This window comes from Mustelus asterias, chromosome 6, assembly GCF_964213995.1.
Source record: "Mustelus asterias chromosome 6, sMusAst1.hap1.1, whole genome shotgun sequence".
NCBI classification, from domain to species: domain Eukaryota; kingdom Metazoa; phylum Chordata; class Chondrichthyes; order Carcharhiniformes; family Triakidae; genus Mustelus; species Mustelus asterias.
In genome coordinates, this window is record NC_135806.1 from 91,184,403 (window position 1) to 91,201,601 (window position 17,199).

Consider the following 17,199-nt stretch of genomic DNA (forward strand, 5'->3'; position numbering starts at 1 on the left):
GAATGGTATGTTTTGTCTGTATAGCACGCAAGAAACAATACTTTTTGCTGTATGTTAATACATGTGACAATAATAAATCAAATCAAATCAAATAAGATCAAGTGTTGGATCAAGCCCAAGATGGGTGCAATGCCTGATCTTGTCAGCTTGGATCTTGTTTATCTCTCTTCTGGGGACCATGAATTGGGTTTAATTGGAATTTGAAGTGGGCTTTTGGAGCAAGTGAGGAGATGGATTCGGGTCCACCAGAGTATTGGCTTTATAACTTTAAGAATGGAGTATAAAATTTTTAAAAGTCTTTGGCCTTTTGGCTAAGATCAAGCCCAAGATCAGGTGCAATGCCTTTTCTTGGCACCAAGGATCTTGTATGTCTCTCTTGTGGGGACAATGATTTGGATTCAATTTGAATTGGTTTTTGAGCAAGCCAGGAGATGGATTAAGGGCTTGCCCTGTCCACTCTGCACATTGGCTTTGTAACTTTAAGAAAAGAATATGTTTTTAAAAGTTCCTGCAGTGTCTTAGAGTATACAATTAAAAACTAAACAACCTAAAATGTGCAGCAGCATTATAACTGTGGCGTTATTTTATTAAATGCATGCCGTCCATTTTGCAGCTCGTTAATTTGTAATATATGCTGAACAGCCTTATTTTAGGCACAACCTACTAATCCAGATGATGTAGATTTGTAGTGATCTGTTCTGATAGCAGAGACTTTTTTGTTCCAATGATATGGAAACCGTTTATCCCAGGCTCGTCCAAACTGCGACGGCAGGCTGGATGCGGCCTGTGAAGCCTGCCAATGTAGTCCCTGGGGGCAGTTTTAAAAATGCCAGTAACTGGTGTTGAACATACTGAAAGAACCTTTAACAGGTTCCTCTCCCACATTTGCTGCTGATAGGGAGAGAAGCAATCTGCGATTCAAGGAGGAACAATACTTGCAGCAAGTGTGCTCCGGAAAAAGAGGTATTGGGGTGAGGTAGCAAGAGGCTGCTGTGCAGGTTGGGGAGGAGGCATGCCACCATGCTATACCAGGCCAGGCTGGACCAGCTATGCGAGGGGGGGGAAAGTGACTTGCTGCCTATGGGAGAGAGTGAGCGGAGGGGAGAATCTAGGAGAATCAAAGGACATAATCTCAGAATAAGAGGTCGCCTATTTAAGACAGAGACGAAGAGGTAGCAAGTCTGTGGAATTCTTTACTGCAGAGCTGTAGAGGTTGGGTCGTTAAATATGTCTGAGGCTGAGATGGGCAGATTTTTAATCAGTAAGGGAATCAAGAGTCCTGGGAATAAGGTAGGAAAATGATCTCATTGAATGGTGGGTGAGTGAGTGTGGGACCGTGGGTAGGAGAGTGAAAGAGTGAGTGAGTATGGGGAGAGAGAGAAAGTGTGGGAGTGTGTCTCTCTTGCAGTCTCCACATTCCCAATCATCCTTACTCCCACACACCAACACACATCACACCCACTCACCGTGGGTGAGGGTGAGTGAATGAGCACCAAGAGATTGGGAATGAGCCAGACACACATACTGTGTCCCTCCAAACTTTAACGATGATCTTTATTAATTACTCTTTGACATTGCTCCATTTCGAGCAATTTATTTATATTCTTCACATCTCACCTTCATTTGAAATTCACATTTGACATTGTGCCAAAAGTTATCTTTCGAAAACAAAAACAGAAAATGTTGGAAAATCTCAGCATTTATCCATTTTGCTTTTATCTTCCTGAAATTTGCTCATCAGCCCCTTGAGTGAGAAAAGAATAGAAATGTACCCCCTTCACACCCCACCCAAGTGAAAAGGTTGGACAAACCTGCTTTAGCCCCATGGAGAATAAATAAGATAAAGCAAGATGTTTGAAACATTAAAATTTTGTTTGGAAATAATTTAATAAAAAGGCTGTTGAAATAATGTTTAAGCCCATAAATTGGTTACTAGTTATATTATTGCTTTTCAACATTACTGGCATAATTTGTCATCTGAACATCTCCCTCCTTTAGCTCAGTATCAATATTATGCACCTGTGAAACACCTTGAGACGTGTCTCATTGTTTAAACAGGTACTGTATAAATGTCTTGAAAAACAGGCAGATTGCACCATCACTGAACATGTCTCACCCTACAGTCACAATTTAAAATGTGTCCAATAAAGATTATACAGAAAAAACAAGAAAGCTTGTACTTGCAGAGCCATTGCCACTTGGATTAAGTTGCTAAACTCACATGTCCTTAATGCAATTAATAAATCCTATTTAGGGCCTTCCCGCATTTGATAAATGATCGTACAATGATATACTGAAAATGGTGGAACCAGCTGATTCAACCTCTGGAGCTGAAGCATCTACAGGTCAGACTGGATTTTTTTTAAAAAGAGTAACATTAAGACAGGACACTGAAGATGCAGGAAATCTGAATTAAAAACAAACTGCTGAAAATATTCAGTAGATCTGGCAGTATCTGTGTAGTGAGAAACAGAATTAACTTTTCGAGTCAAACATGACTCTTCTTCAGGTGTTTAGTTCTCTATTGATTTTTTTTAAAAACAACTTTGTGCGTGCCACAATACATTAAGACTTTTGCTGCTGGATTGTGCTCGAGACCGATTTTCAATAAAGTACCTGGAAACCTACTGATGAAGAAATGGTTGGGTAGAGAAAAACTGAATATGAGCAATAAAAGAAAAATGAATGTAAACAATCTGTTATTTAACTTTCTAAATCAGCATTTCAGAATGAAATATAGCAGCTACCTTTTCATCTTATTTTATACACTTGGAAATCTGCACTGAACATTAAATTGTGAATCCACTGGCCCCTTTAACACCTTTTGGATCAATGAAAACCAAATCACAGTTCACTTTCCAACTGTTTTTATCCAAGATGCCGATAGGGAGAGAAGAAATCTTAGATTTAAGGTGGAACAGTACTAACAGCGAGTGCGCTTCGGAAAAAGAGGTATTGGGGTGGGAGGGGGAGGGGTGGCATTAAAAATATAGTTCAATATAACAATGAAATTAATGTGTAGTCTCTGCTCTGAAATCCTGCCTGCAAATAACATGGGTCAAACTTGGGACAAAGCAGGACAAACATAAATGTAATGAGAACTCTGCAAAATATCCTTAAGTAACTCCTTTCCAAGTTGCTTTCCTTTCCCGAATCCATCAATAATATAGACCATTATACTCTATGGATGACACAATTATGGTTATTTCTCAGGATGGAACTGAATCAATTGCAGGAAATATTCAGGACACTTACAGGACAGTCTTCTCCTGGCCACTAACTCTTCAACAGTTATTTCTCTTTCTTAATGGTCACTACTTTCTTTTCTCTGTTTAAGCTCTCTCTGCTACATTTTCCTGTTTTATGTCACAATGCTCACTGTTCATGCTACCTGCCTAGTAACTGATCAGTAGTCCAATTCTCCCATATACTTTCAGCTTTGTCTCAAGTTTGACCCATGTTATTTGCAGGCAGGATTTCAGGGCAGGGACTGTACATTTTAATTTCATTGTTATATTGAACTACATTTTTAATGCTTATGCGACGCATCTTGGATAAGCACAGTTGAGAGATGAACCATGATTTGGGTGTTCATGGATCCAAATGGTCATAAGGCAGACTTCAGCAGAAATCTTGCAGAGCTGAGAACAAACAACTTGGTCTGTGTGAACAGGAAGATAAACAGTTCCCAGAGATAAAGGGAAACAACAGTGCTTTGAATCCTAGATAAGACAATTGGGCTTCAAGGCCACCGTATGTTCACAATTTGGCATGGAAATACTGGCCAGGGACGCCCTGTACCAAAGATGGAGCATCAGAAGCCAATAGATTTGAGAGTTTGACATGCCTTGGGTGGGCACATATGGTTCAATTACATATTTTGTAATTGGTCCAATCGAATGATAGGTAGGCAATGATTAGTTTAAATTAGCCTCCATAGACGTTATGGGCAACACAGTGGCTAGCACTGCTGCATCACAGTTCCAGGGACCTGGGTTCGATTCCAGCCTTGGGTGACTGCATGAAGTTTGCATATTCTCCCCATGTCTGCGTGGGTTTCCTCCGGGTGCTCCGGTTTCCTCCCACAGTCCAAAGATCATAGAATCTCTACAGTACAGGAAGAGGCCATTCGGCCCATCAAGCCTGTAGCAACTCTCCAACAGAGCATCTTCCCCAAGCCCAACCTCCAGCCTATCCCCATAACTCCACTCATTTGCCCCACTAATCCCCCAACCTACAAATCCTGGGACACTAAGGGGCAATTTAGCATGGCCAATCCACCTGGCCTGCACACAGTCCGAAGATGTGCAGGTTAGGTGGATTTTCCATGCTAAATTGCCCTTAGTGTCCCATGATGTGTACATTAGATGGATTAGCCATGGTAAATTAGCCAAGCACAGAGATTTGTAGCTTCACTCATTTGCAATGGCTGCTGCCATGGTAATTCTGTTGCACTTTGATACTACTGCTTGTGTCAGATCTTATTTACACTGAATAAAATATAACCAATATCACTCGTAAAGGTTATCGCTTTGTATCATCACAGGCTGCAGAAAAAGGGATAATGGGTTCATTGCCTCCCTGAACTCAGATATCTAACATGCTTCAGAATACAAACTACACAATGTCCATTTATACAGTGACTATAAATGTGGAAATAGTCTGAAGTGTAGACAAAAACTAATGCCGCAAATCTTTGTATGCTGCACCTCCTGTCGGGAATTAGGTCTAAACAGCATGTTAAGGGTTCCTTGTACAGAGAAATTTAAGTGCGGATGAATTTATTTGCTGAATCAAAAATGTGTGTCAGGCTGCTTGGCAGAGATAATAAGTAATGGGACGTCTGTCACTTGTCTGTTTCTAACCTGATAGAGTTTCCTGAAGTCTTTATATTCCCAACCATTACCATGAGACATCAGTGCTCATTAAATGTGTCACTAGCTTATCTTACTGCTATACAACATAATGCACTCATGAAATAAAATAAACTCTAAAGCACAATATCGATGAGATATTCGTTTGAAGATTGTTAAATTAAACTCAATTTGAAACATAGAAACATAGAAAAACTACAGCACAAAACAGGCCCTTCGGCCCCACAAGTTGTGGCGAACATATCCCTACCTTTTAGGCCTACCTATAACCCTCCATCCTATTAAGTCCCATGTACTCATCCAGGAGTCTCTTAAAAGTCCCTATTGAGTTTGCCTCCACCACCACTGACAGCAGCCGATTCCACTCGCCCACCACCCTGTGTGTGAAAAACTTCCCCCTAACATTTCCCCTGTACCTACCCCCCAGCACCTTAAACCTGTGTCCTCTCGTAGCAGCCATTTCCACCCTGGGAAAAAGCCTCTGAGAGTCCACCCGATCTATGCCTCTCAACATCTTATACACCTCTATTAGGTCTCCTCTCATCCTACGTCTCTCCAAGGAGAAAAGGCCGAGCTCCCTCAGCCTATCCTCATAAGGCATGCCACTCAATCCAGGCAACATCCTTGTAAATCTCCTCTGCACCCTTTCAATCATTTCCACATCCTTCCTATAATGAGGCGACCAGAACTGAGCACAGTACTCCAAGTGGGGTCTGACGAGGGTCTTATATAGCTGCATCATTATCCCCGGACTCCTAAACTCAATCCCTCGATGGATAAAGGCCAGCACACCATATGCCTTCTTAACCACCTCCTCCACCTGCGGGGCTGATTTTAGAGTCCTATGAACCCGGACCCCAAGGTCCTTCTGATCCTCTACAGTACGAAGTCTTTCCCTTAATACTGTACTCCTTCATCCCATTTGACCTGCCAAAATGGACCACGATGCATTTATCTGGGTTGAAGTCCATCTGCCACTTCTCCGCCCAGTCTTGCATCCTATCTATGTCCCTCTGTAACTTCTGACATCCCTCCAGACTATCCACAACCCCACCAACCTTCGTGTCGTCGGCAAACTTACCAACCCATCCCTCCACTTCCTCATCCAGGTCATTTATGAAAATGACAAACAGCAAGGGTCCCAGAACAGATCCCTGGGGCACACCACTGGTGACTGACCTCCATTTAGAAAAAGACCCATCTATACCCACTCTCTGCCTCCTTTGGGCAAGCCAGTTCTGGATCCACAGGACAGCAGCACCTTGGATCCCATGTCCTCTCACCTTTTCTAGAAGCCTTGCATGGGGGACCTTATCGAACGCCTTGCTAAAATCTATATAAACCACATCTACTGCTTTCCCTTTGTCAATGTGTTTAGTCACATTTTCGAAGAACTCCACCAGGCTCGTAAGGCACAATCTGCCTTTGACAAAGCCATGCTGAGTATTCTTGAGCATACTAAACCTCTCTAAATGCTCATAAATCCTGTCCCTCAGGATCTTCTCCATTAGTTTACCAACCACGGAGGTTAGACTCACCGGTCGGTAATTTCCTGGGCTATCCCTATTCCCCTTCTTGAAAATAGGAACCACATCCGCAATCCTCCAACACCTCTCCCGTCTCCACTGAACCCGTTTAAGTTTTAATTGTTCACTTTATATATTTTCTACCTGATACAAGGGGATGCTCATCACTATCTGCTTTGAACCTTCCAAGTTGTTTCTCCCCCAATAAAGGAAACCGGACATAATTAATATTAATCTTCAGCAAGCTAAAGAATGCTAATACTTGCACATTTTTTCCAAGTGAGGTGTGCAGTGTCAAATACGTCCGGATTAGATAGAGCACAGGCAAGAGTAACTTTGCTGTAACAAGTGTTTTATTCATCTCCCTAGTGTGCCAGTGTGACTTTTTTTTGCCTGTACCTTAATCTATGTGGTCTCCCAGAGAGAAAGCTTGTTAGGAGCAGTTGCATTCTTTGGGCCCACAAAACCAGTCAGTGAATTGAGACTGATCAAAATCTATTGTATAAATAGGCCAATGCAGCCTGAAAATGTAAGACTTATCCTGCCAGCCTGTACTGGCTCAAATACACATTCCCAAGGTGAAAAGCCAGCGTGCTGACAGTTCCAAGTGGTAGATTATTTTTGAAAAAGCACTTTTTCCACCAACTGAAATTGTAGAATACAGCTACACACAAACATGTAAACTGGCAGTCTTTTAAAATGTTCCGCCATTTTTCAGTTGCAATTAACTGACCTTTTCTACAATGTATAATTCTTGATGATTATCAGTTAAAAAAGCCTGCATTTCTGCTAACCCCATCATCTTACTGAACTTATCAAATGCTCTGCAACAGTAATATGCAGCACAGGACTTGCAGCAGCTCATTAAAAGTCATTAAAAGGAGATAAAAGTAATATGAACTCAAATACTTGAGTGTGAAATCTGAAGTAGATACATTTAAAGACCTTGTTATATGGGAGGAGTGGAATCAAACAAATCAGCTCTGTGTTATTTGCTCACCTTTCAGGCTAAATATAGCTCAATATCACATGTTAGTTTGTCCTTCACTAAGCTGGAATGTTCCCACTGGTGGGGATTCGAAAACTAGAGGTTATATAAGAAAATCACTAATAAATCCAATGAAGAATTCTGCAGAAACGTTTTTATCCAGAGTGGTAAAAATGTAGAACACGCTACCACAAGGAGCAATTGAGGCAAATAGCATTGAAGCATTTAACGGGAATGTAGATAAGCACATGATCCTGTGGAGGATCATGTCAAAGTTCGGCTGCCCCCCCAAATTCATTCAGATGGTACGCCAGTTCCATGATGGCCAGAGTACTGGACGGTGGAGAATCCTCTGAGGCATTCCTAGTCACCAATGGTGTCAAACAGGGCTGTGTGCTCACACCCACACTGTTCAGCATGATGTTGACTGTCATGCTGAATGATGCCTTCCAGGACAGTGTTGCTGGAATCAGCCTTAAGTACAGAGTGGATGGGAAGCTCTTCAACCTGAGGAGACTTCAAGCTATCACCAAAGTGAAGGAGACTGTTTTGAGAAACTTCCTCTTTGCCGATGACTGCGCACTGTATACTGGCTCAGAGCCAGAGATGCAAGTTGGTATGAACAAATTTTCCACGGTTTGTGACAACTTTGGACTCACCATCAACATTAAAAAGACCGAAGTCATGCACCAGCCTGCTCCTCATGCACCGTACACAGAACCCATAGTCACAATCAAAGGGCAGAAACTACAGGCAGTGGACCAGTTCACTTATCTTGGCAGCACCCTCTCCCGAGCAGTGACTATTGATACAGAAGTTAACTACAGAATAGCAAAGGCAAGTTCTGCTTTCGGTAGACTGCGTTCCACTGTATGGGAACGTCGAGGAATCAGCCCAGCAACAAAACTGAAGGTCTACAGCGCCGTGATACTCACTACCCTCCTGTATGCCTGTGAAACGTGGACTGTGTATCGAAGGCATGCAAGACAGCTCAATCATTTCCACATGACTTGTCTTTGCAGAATATTACGCATCAGATGGCAAGACAAAGTACCAGACACTGAAGTTCTCTCTAGAGCAAGCCTACCATCAGTCCACACACTGCTGATGAGAGCACAGACCCGGAGGGCAGGTCATGTCATCCGTATGCCGGACGAGCGCATACCCAAGCAGCTCCTTTTTGGGGAACTCTCTGCTGGAAGACACTCGCATAGAGGGCAGAAGAAATGTTACAAGGACACACTCAAGGCCTCCCTGAAGTCGCTTGACATAGACACGACCACCTGGGAAACACTGGCACAAATCCGCCCTACCTGGCACTGCCTCATCCACAAGGGCTGTCAAGCTTATGAAGGAAGGTGCAATGCTGAAGCACAACTGAAGCGCGAGCTGCGCAAGTCCAGAGCCACCAGTGCAACAACTACAGCACCTACACAAGTTTGCCCAATATGTGCCAGGACATTCCGTGCCCGAATTGGCCTGATCAGTCATCTTCGGACACACCACATCCAGCCTCATAATGACTAACGGTGTCGAGGTCCTCATCGACGACGATGGACGAACAACAACAACAGATAAGCACATGAGGCAGTAAGGAATAGAAGGATATGCTGATGCCTCAGAAGGCCATAAATATTGGTACAGACCAGCTGGGATGAATGGCATGTTTCTGTGCACCTGGCTCAATGTGCAAGTTCAATTCTTTCAATGATTATTCTGTACCACATTTTAAAAGAAAATTACTGTATCCACACAAAATGACGAGAGGGTTGGTAACCTGCTGTCCCAGGTGTTCTAATAACAACTAGACAAAAAGTCCTGTACATTTCAAGAAACAAAATACTATTATGATTTAGGTTTGTGATTTGTTTCCAAAATTATTACATTATGAATTGTGGGGCCTGGAGCACAATTTTAACAAAGGGTTCTACAACAGTAATACTTCTGGGACATAAAGATAAACCGCACAACTATCAACTACATAAATTGCCTGACCTGTACAGCAGTAGAATATGAATGAATTAGATTATCTGCATTTTCTGCAGACAGATGCACTGCTGCCGGTGAAGATTTTTCTCCCTAGTGAAAACGTTGAGTTTTTACTGCAGCATATATATCACAGCTGGACATTTGGACTGGCTTTCTCAGCTGAGCTGCACTAGATAACCAGGTCTAATCCTGTTAATTCAAAGTCACTTAATTCAAACCGAGTAATTAAATTGTTTTAGCACTAAAGTTTTGCTGTGCTGCATTATTTCAATTACTTAATTAAAGAGCTTTGATAATTTGGCCTTTAAGCATAAAAACATCAACTGCAATAATCTGTAGATACAAAATATATTTAATGGACTTACACATGTTCTCTAAAAGATATAATAAAGCTAATCCTGTAATTTAAAAAGTTATCTCAGCATCTAGAGCTAATGATGTCTTTGTTTTGCATGGTACAAATGTCCTGTTAAATAAAGTCTGACTTGCGTTTCTTTTCTGACCAATCAGCAAAAACTTTCATAAAGGAAACTTGAACCCAACTTTTCCCCTGATTGAGGCATTAACAGCACACAAACTTATTCACTGAGAGGAAATCTGGAGTCCTTTTACATCACATATATCTTTTACTTCCTTCGGCCCTGATCTACCAGCTGCACTAGCCGTGGGTGCAAATCCCATAATGGCTACTAAATCTTGTTTCAAAAACGAAAACCAGTTGTGATGACCGCGTCAGGCTGCGAGGGTTAAGTATTCCCCCGGGCAGTGAGGGACGTGGCTGCTGGGGACCCCACCAGGGGTTTTCCCCTTATGTGTGGTGAGGTTGGGGGGGGGGGGGGGGGCTGGGAAAAGAAGGGAGATCCTTGATGCCTGTGAGAAGTGGGGGGATGGGGTTAATGTTGATCTTGTTGTGGTCGGTCGGTCGGGGGGGTGGGGGGGCTAGTAAGTAGGGTCCAAATTTCTTGGGGAGGGGGATTAGTTAAATCGGAGATTAGCAGGATTCCTGGCCTTGGAGCCTTCACACCGGTTCTCTCTCCTGAGCCAACACTCTGTGCATTTTTTGGGAAGTTTCTGCCCTATATCTTGCATGACACTAGAAAACAAAGTACTGCTGAATCTTCAATTAAAATGTATTTGTATAACCATTAAATGATTTGCAATCTTAAAATCATTTCAGCATTAGTAAATTGTTAATTATACTTATTTACAAGTCTCAGATAGTTTGTAATTTTTTAGTGAATCAAACCCAAGTAGTTTTTCTTGAATGATGAGCTGTGTCGAATTCTGGCAGACACATGGGAAGGAACCCTTTGAAATTTATCAATGGTGCCATAAATCTACAGTTCAGGAGATATGCCAGATTTCAGTGACTCAGCTTGAAAAAGTCTGCATCCCCTTGTTTATAGTTTGCTCAAAAGACATTCCACAAAGAATATTTACAAATAATTTACTGTAATTAAGTTGAGTGTAATAGAGGTCTTACCCCAAAAAAGGGGCAAAAGATTTTTCCTTCCCAAAACAATTGGTTGGAAAGCAAGTTGTGAAGAGGGCACAAAGAGTCTGATAGGTTTAATTGAGTGGGCAAAAAATTTGGCAGATGGGAGTATAATGTGGGAAAATGGAAGCATGGCCACTTTGCAGAAGAATAGGGAGAGACTGCATAAATCTGTGGTACGGGAGGGTCTCTGTAACTGGTACTTAAATCACTAAAAGCCTGCATGCAGTTGCAGTAAGTGATTGGGAAGGTAAATGGATGATGGCCTTTATTGCGAGGTGAATGGAGAATAAAAGTCACAAAGTGTTGCTACAGCTGCATAGGGCCTTAGCGTGGCTGAATCTGGAGTTGTGGGTACAATTTTGACCTCTTTACTTAAGGATGGATATAACTGCATTAGAAACAGTTGAGAAATGTTCACTTGGCTAATTTCTGGCGTTCTGAGGAAAGGTTACGCACCGGAACTATACTCACCGGAGGTTGGAAGAATGAGGGGTTATCTTATTGAAACATGTATGTCCCTGGGGGGACTTAGCAGCATGGATACTGGGAGGATGTTTCCTCTTGTAGGATAATCTAGAACTGGAGTCACAGTTTAAAAATAAAGCACACCTCATTTTAAGATGGAGATGAGGAGGAATTTCTTCTCTCAGAGAATTATGAAACTCTGAGTTTATTTTCCCCAGAGAGTTGTGCAGACTGGGTCATTGAGTGTATTCAGGGCTAAATTAGACAGATTTTTAATCATTGTGGGGGCAGGCACAAAAGGAGGCAAGGGGTGGAATTCTCCCATTTTCAGGTGAAGTGATCACACCAGCAGGTAAACAGGAGTTTTCTCCACACTCAGAAACAGCTTCCCACCTCCTCCCAAAAAATTAAATGGTGCCCCCCGCATTGACCAAGGGAGAACCACAGTATTTATATGGCTGGTCCAGTTCAGTTTCTGGTCAATGGCAATCCCCAGGATGTTGACATGAGGAAATTTGGCGACGGCAAGGAGAGATGGTTACATTCACTCTTCTTAGAGATTACATGAATGTTCCTTGCTATTTCTCAGCTCAAACAGTAATTTCCAGGTCTTGTTGCACGTGGACGCGGACTGCTTCAGTACCTGAGGAGATGCAGATGGTGCTGAACATTGTGTGCAGTCATCAGTGAACATCCCCACTCCTGACCTTATGATGGAAGGAAGAATAATAGAACACCAGCATCTCCCAAGCTGCCCTCCAAGTTACAAGCCATCCTGGCCTAGGTATAAATCTCCATTCCTTCATAGTCATTGGGCTTGTAATGCAGAGCAACCTAGCACTATTATAACCTGACTAACACAGCAAAGTAAGATTATTCATTAAAAAAACTCCCACAAATTTATATCATGTCTTTCATGACCGATGGATATTTCAAAGCACTTTACAGCCAATGAAGTATTTTTGAAGTGTAATTGCTGTTTTAATGTAGGAATCATGGCAGCCAATTTGCACACAGCAAACTCCTGGAGAGCAATTTGATAGTGGCCAATTAATCTGTTTACTGCCGACAGTGCAGTACGGATGCTGTTGTCAATGCTGACCTTTACAAGACGGTTATGTTTTAAAATGCCCTTTTTAATTTATGATGTGGAGATGCCGGCATTGGACTGGGGTGAACACAGTAAGAGTTTTAACAACACCAGGTTAAAGTCCAACAGGTTTATTTGGTAGCAAATGCCATTAGCTTTCGGAGCGCTGCTCCTTTGTTAGATGGAGTGGAAAGCTAATGGTATTTGCTACCAAATAAACCTGTTGGACTTTAACCTGGTGTTGTTAAAACTCTTACTTTTTAATTTATGCCAGAAGTACTCTAGTTCGGAAACATGTCTATATTCTACAGGGCGGGCGCGGCTTGCAGAATAGCATTCTCCGTTGGCCTCGGGCGGGATCTTACAAGCTTCGGGTGGGCGAGACGGTAAAATTTCAGCATTAGTCTTCACAGCCTTCTGTGGTAGAGAATTCCACAGGTTCATTTCGCTTTGAACACATTTTTCCTCATTTCAGTCCTAAAAGGTTGATCCTGTATCCTGGGACTGTGTCCCTTGGTTCCAAATTCTCCAAGCAGGGAAAACACCCTGTATCAAGTCTGTCCAGAATTTTGTACATTTTAATTATATCTCCTCATATCCTTTTAAATTCCAGTGAATACAGGCCCAGTCGAACCAATCTCTTTTCATAGGACGGTCCTGCCAACCCCGTTATCAACCGCGTGAATCTCCGCCGCACTCCCTCCATGGCAATTATATCTTTTCTTAGGTAGGGACACCAAAACTGCACGCACTACTCCAGGTGTGGTCTCACCAAGGCTCTTTATAGCTGCAGTAAGGCATCCCTACTTATGAGCTCAAATCCTTTTGTAATGAAGGCCAACATAGCATTTGTCTTCCTAATTGCTTGCTGCACCTGCCTCTCCACTTTGATTGACTGGTGTACAAGGACACTCACATTCCTTTGTACATCCACACTTCCTAATATATCACCACTTTTCACACCGAAATGTATAATTCCACATTTAGCCACTTTGTACTGCATCTGCCATGCGTCTGCCCACTCAATCAACTGGTCTAACTAAATCATCTTGAAGCCTCCTTGCACCCTCCTCACAACCACAATTCCATCCAGTCTTGTGTCGTCAGCAAACTTGTAGATTTGGTTTCCTCATCTAGGTCATTTATATATCATAAACAGCTGGGTGCCAAGCACTGATCCCTGCAGTACCCCATTAGTCACTGCCTGCCACTCAGAAAAGACCCATTTATTTCTACTCTGTTTCCTGTCTGTCAACCAATTCCTGATCCATGCCAATGCATTACCCCTTATCCCAAGTATCTTAATTTTGCCCACTAATCTCTTGAGGGGCCTTATTAAAAGCCTTCTGAAAGTCTAAATGTACCACATTCACTGATTCTCCTTATCTATTCTACTAGTCGCATACTCACAAAATTCCAGTAAATTTGTTAAGCATGATTTGCTTTGCGTAAACCCATCAATCCTGATACTTGAAGACTAGTTGCCTACCAACATATTTTATTTACACTGAGAATAAATGCCTAAATTATTCCGTAACCTTATTTTTTAAATGGTTTTCTAGCTATATTATGGGAAGTATTTTGGTCAGAACATTAAATGAACTAGGTTTAGTTTGACTTACTATAAAGTTTATAGGTTAGCATCAGGTATGATTTTTTAAAAATGTTCATTACTTACAGAAGGTTTACTGCATTTATAGGTTAATGGTAATCAAATTGGTTACAAGAGAGGCCACTTACATCTGAAGTGAACAGAAATAACATTTCGTGAAAGCTACCAAAAAGATAAACAAGGATTACAATATACTTCAGGAGCTGAAGCATAGTTTGTACAGAAAATGTTCTCTTGTAAACTACAAAGTGTAGTTTACATACTTATGTGAATGGATTGTACAGGCTGTGGGAAATAATCTTTTGAGCCCAGAATTTACCCATTCAGAAGTTGGGAAATACTGAAAGAATGCACACATTTGGTAAACCTCTTCATGGTTTTGATGCATTAACTATCAACTTGGTTGACCAAATAAAGATGAGCAATTTGGGCTTGGACTAGCTGGAAACAGTGCTTTGAAACAGGATTAAACTGAAAGTCAAAATTACTTACAACAAGTCAAGCGAGAACCGAGGTTATGAAATCCACAACATAAAAAGCCAACAAAAACCAAAAATATGAATTCCCTACTGTTGTAATGTTAACCATGCCAGCAAGTCAGAGATAGAATTTAAAAACTATTTCTGCAGAAAACTATTAAACACAGATACAAGGGCTGTCACTGTCAACATTCCAATGATGGTCTCGTAAAGGCTATTTGAAAAACAATCGATAAAATCTCTGAGATATGTCCAAACTGTTTGTGTAAAATCAGATGAGTTATGTGGAATGCAGTTGCAGGTTATGAAAGTGAAGGATCTCAAATGATTGGAAATTCATCTTATTTTAAAATCTTCAAACCAAGCTACTGAGAACCAATTTACCGGAATTTTGTTTGCCCAATATAAAATACATATTTTCATCCCAGAGATAAAGCCCACTTAGGTAGTTCCAAAGAGTTCAGGCGTAAGTTAGCAAGCAGCAAGATTTCAGTGTGTGCCATAGTACTGCTGCAGTTTTAACCAGCTAAAACCACAGCGTTTACTAATAGAAATTACTAACCAGCATTCAAACATTTGTCAAGCCAAGCCCACCCACATTAAGATAGCAGTGTGATGACTTATCGTTATCGGAATGGAAGGAATGTCAGCCTACAGTAGGTCTATCTCGCCAAGCCCCAATAGTGAGCCAGGTAGACTGCTCAACTGTCTATACTGTGGAGATCTTGGCCTGCCTTGTTCAGATACAGGGCTACCAAGTCTTCCAATATTCCATGGCCTTAGCTTTGTGCTCATAAATAAGTGAACTGGTTTGAAAGCAGGGGGTAATAATATATCAAAGGCTGCAGATACTGGAAAGGGCAGTGAAGAAAACAAAAGTTAGAATCATAGAATCCCTACGGCGTAGAAGGAGGCCATTCAGTCCATCAGGGTCTGCACTGACAACAATCCCACCAGGCCCTATCCCCATACAATTACCCTGCTAATCTCCCTAACTCTAAGGGTCAATTTATCATGGCCAAACCACTTAACCCGCTCATCTTTGGAGTGTGGGAGGAAACCAGAGCACCCGGAGGAAACCCATGCAGACATGGGGAGAACCTGCAAACTCCACACATCACCCAAGGACAGAATTGAACCTGGGTCCCTGGCGCTGTGAGGCAGCAGTGCTAACCACTGTGCCACTGTTCCACCCCTAAAAGGACAGATAGATTGAGTGGAATGACACCAGATACAGTCACGGAATGAGGTAATTTACTTTGGACATCAAAAAGCAGATGCCGAGGCAGTGGTGAGCAACCTGTGGCCTGTGGGCCACATGTACTCCATTAGGGTTCAGCCCATGAGATATTTCGGTCACTGTTGCCGATGCGCAGGGTTGCCAGATCCTGCTGGTTTCTACCCACATAGCATTTTTTCTACTGGTATGACTAAAGTGATATGCATGTAAAGCAAAGTGAAGTGAGGTGAGTGCTGATTACACGCATCATTAACTGAGAGAGCCGTACTCCCTCTGCGCCCAATCAAAGCATAAATATTTCATTTGTTTTTACCATTTGAAGATGATGACAGTTCCATTAATATATGAATGATTACGCATTTTCTATAACTCAATATGAAATATTCGGCATGTTTGAACGTATTCATTCTTATTCATGGGGTCTCGGTTAGTGAACATGCCCAATTTCAATCATACAGCCCCCTGAGATGAAGGAGGTCCAATCATGCGGGCCACTCACTAGCTTAAGTTGCCTATCGCTGCACTAAGGTGTACATGAACAGGGGGATTTAGGAGTCTAGGTACCCAAGTCAGTAAAATCTAGTTCTTCCCTCAAATTAAGAGCATTAATTCAGTTGCACAGACTACAAATCAGAAATCATTTGTAGTATTTTACTCAGTGTTTGGACACCCCCTCCCTTATATAATAAATGCATTATTCTCAGTTTATTCCTGGATATCCAATTTATATATTCAAACATATTAAATTTTACTGGAAAAATGTTTGATCACCTATTGTGTCGTTCATAGACAAAATATGAAAGCATTTTCAAAAATGAATTGGTACTTCTTTTAGCGCAGAGATTTCTAGCCAATTGTTTAATAAGGAGCATTTAACAGCGGATGTTAATTACTATAAACAGACAACTCTGAATGAGCAAATAGCCTTATTTTTAATTTTTGATTCAAGTCTGATTTTTAAAAATATATGTTTTACACCCAGCATGGTAGAGGGAAAGTGATTAATCCCACTGAATCATAAAACAGGAAGGAGACTTTAAGTGAAAGTATACAATGGGTGGAATTTTCCCATAGTTTGTCAGTGATAAGCTTTGACTGAAAACCGGCGTGTACCTCTCCAGATGCACTGCTGAGTTGACAGACCAGACCTTGAGCCACCCTGACAAAAAAGAAAACCAGGGTTTGTGGCTTGCGCCATAAGTCTGGCAGGGCAGGGCCTGATAGAGCCGGCAAGGCTGACTCCAGTTTGGGGCGCCAACTTTAAAGGATGAGAATTGACATTGAACTCCCCCGCAACAGCCGCCGCCCCCCCCCCCCCCCCCCCCCCCCCCCCCCCCCCCCCCCCCCCCCCCCCCCCCCAGCCATGAAGGTATCAGGGGCTCTCTCTCCACAACTACCAGACATCCCCCCACTTCCCCTCCAAGCAACTATTACGGCA

General features: G+C 42.1%; 1 protein-coding gene across 1 annotated transcript in view; it reads right to left on the reverse strand.

The window, feature by feature from the left end:
- The window catches only part of LOC144494995 (membrane protein FAM174A-like), a 41,228-nt gene that overhangs the window by 13,522 nt on the left and 10,507 nt on the right, over window positions 1-17,199 (reverse strand). The window lies entirely within an intron of this gene.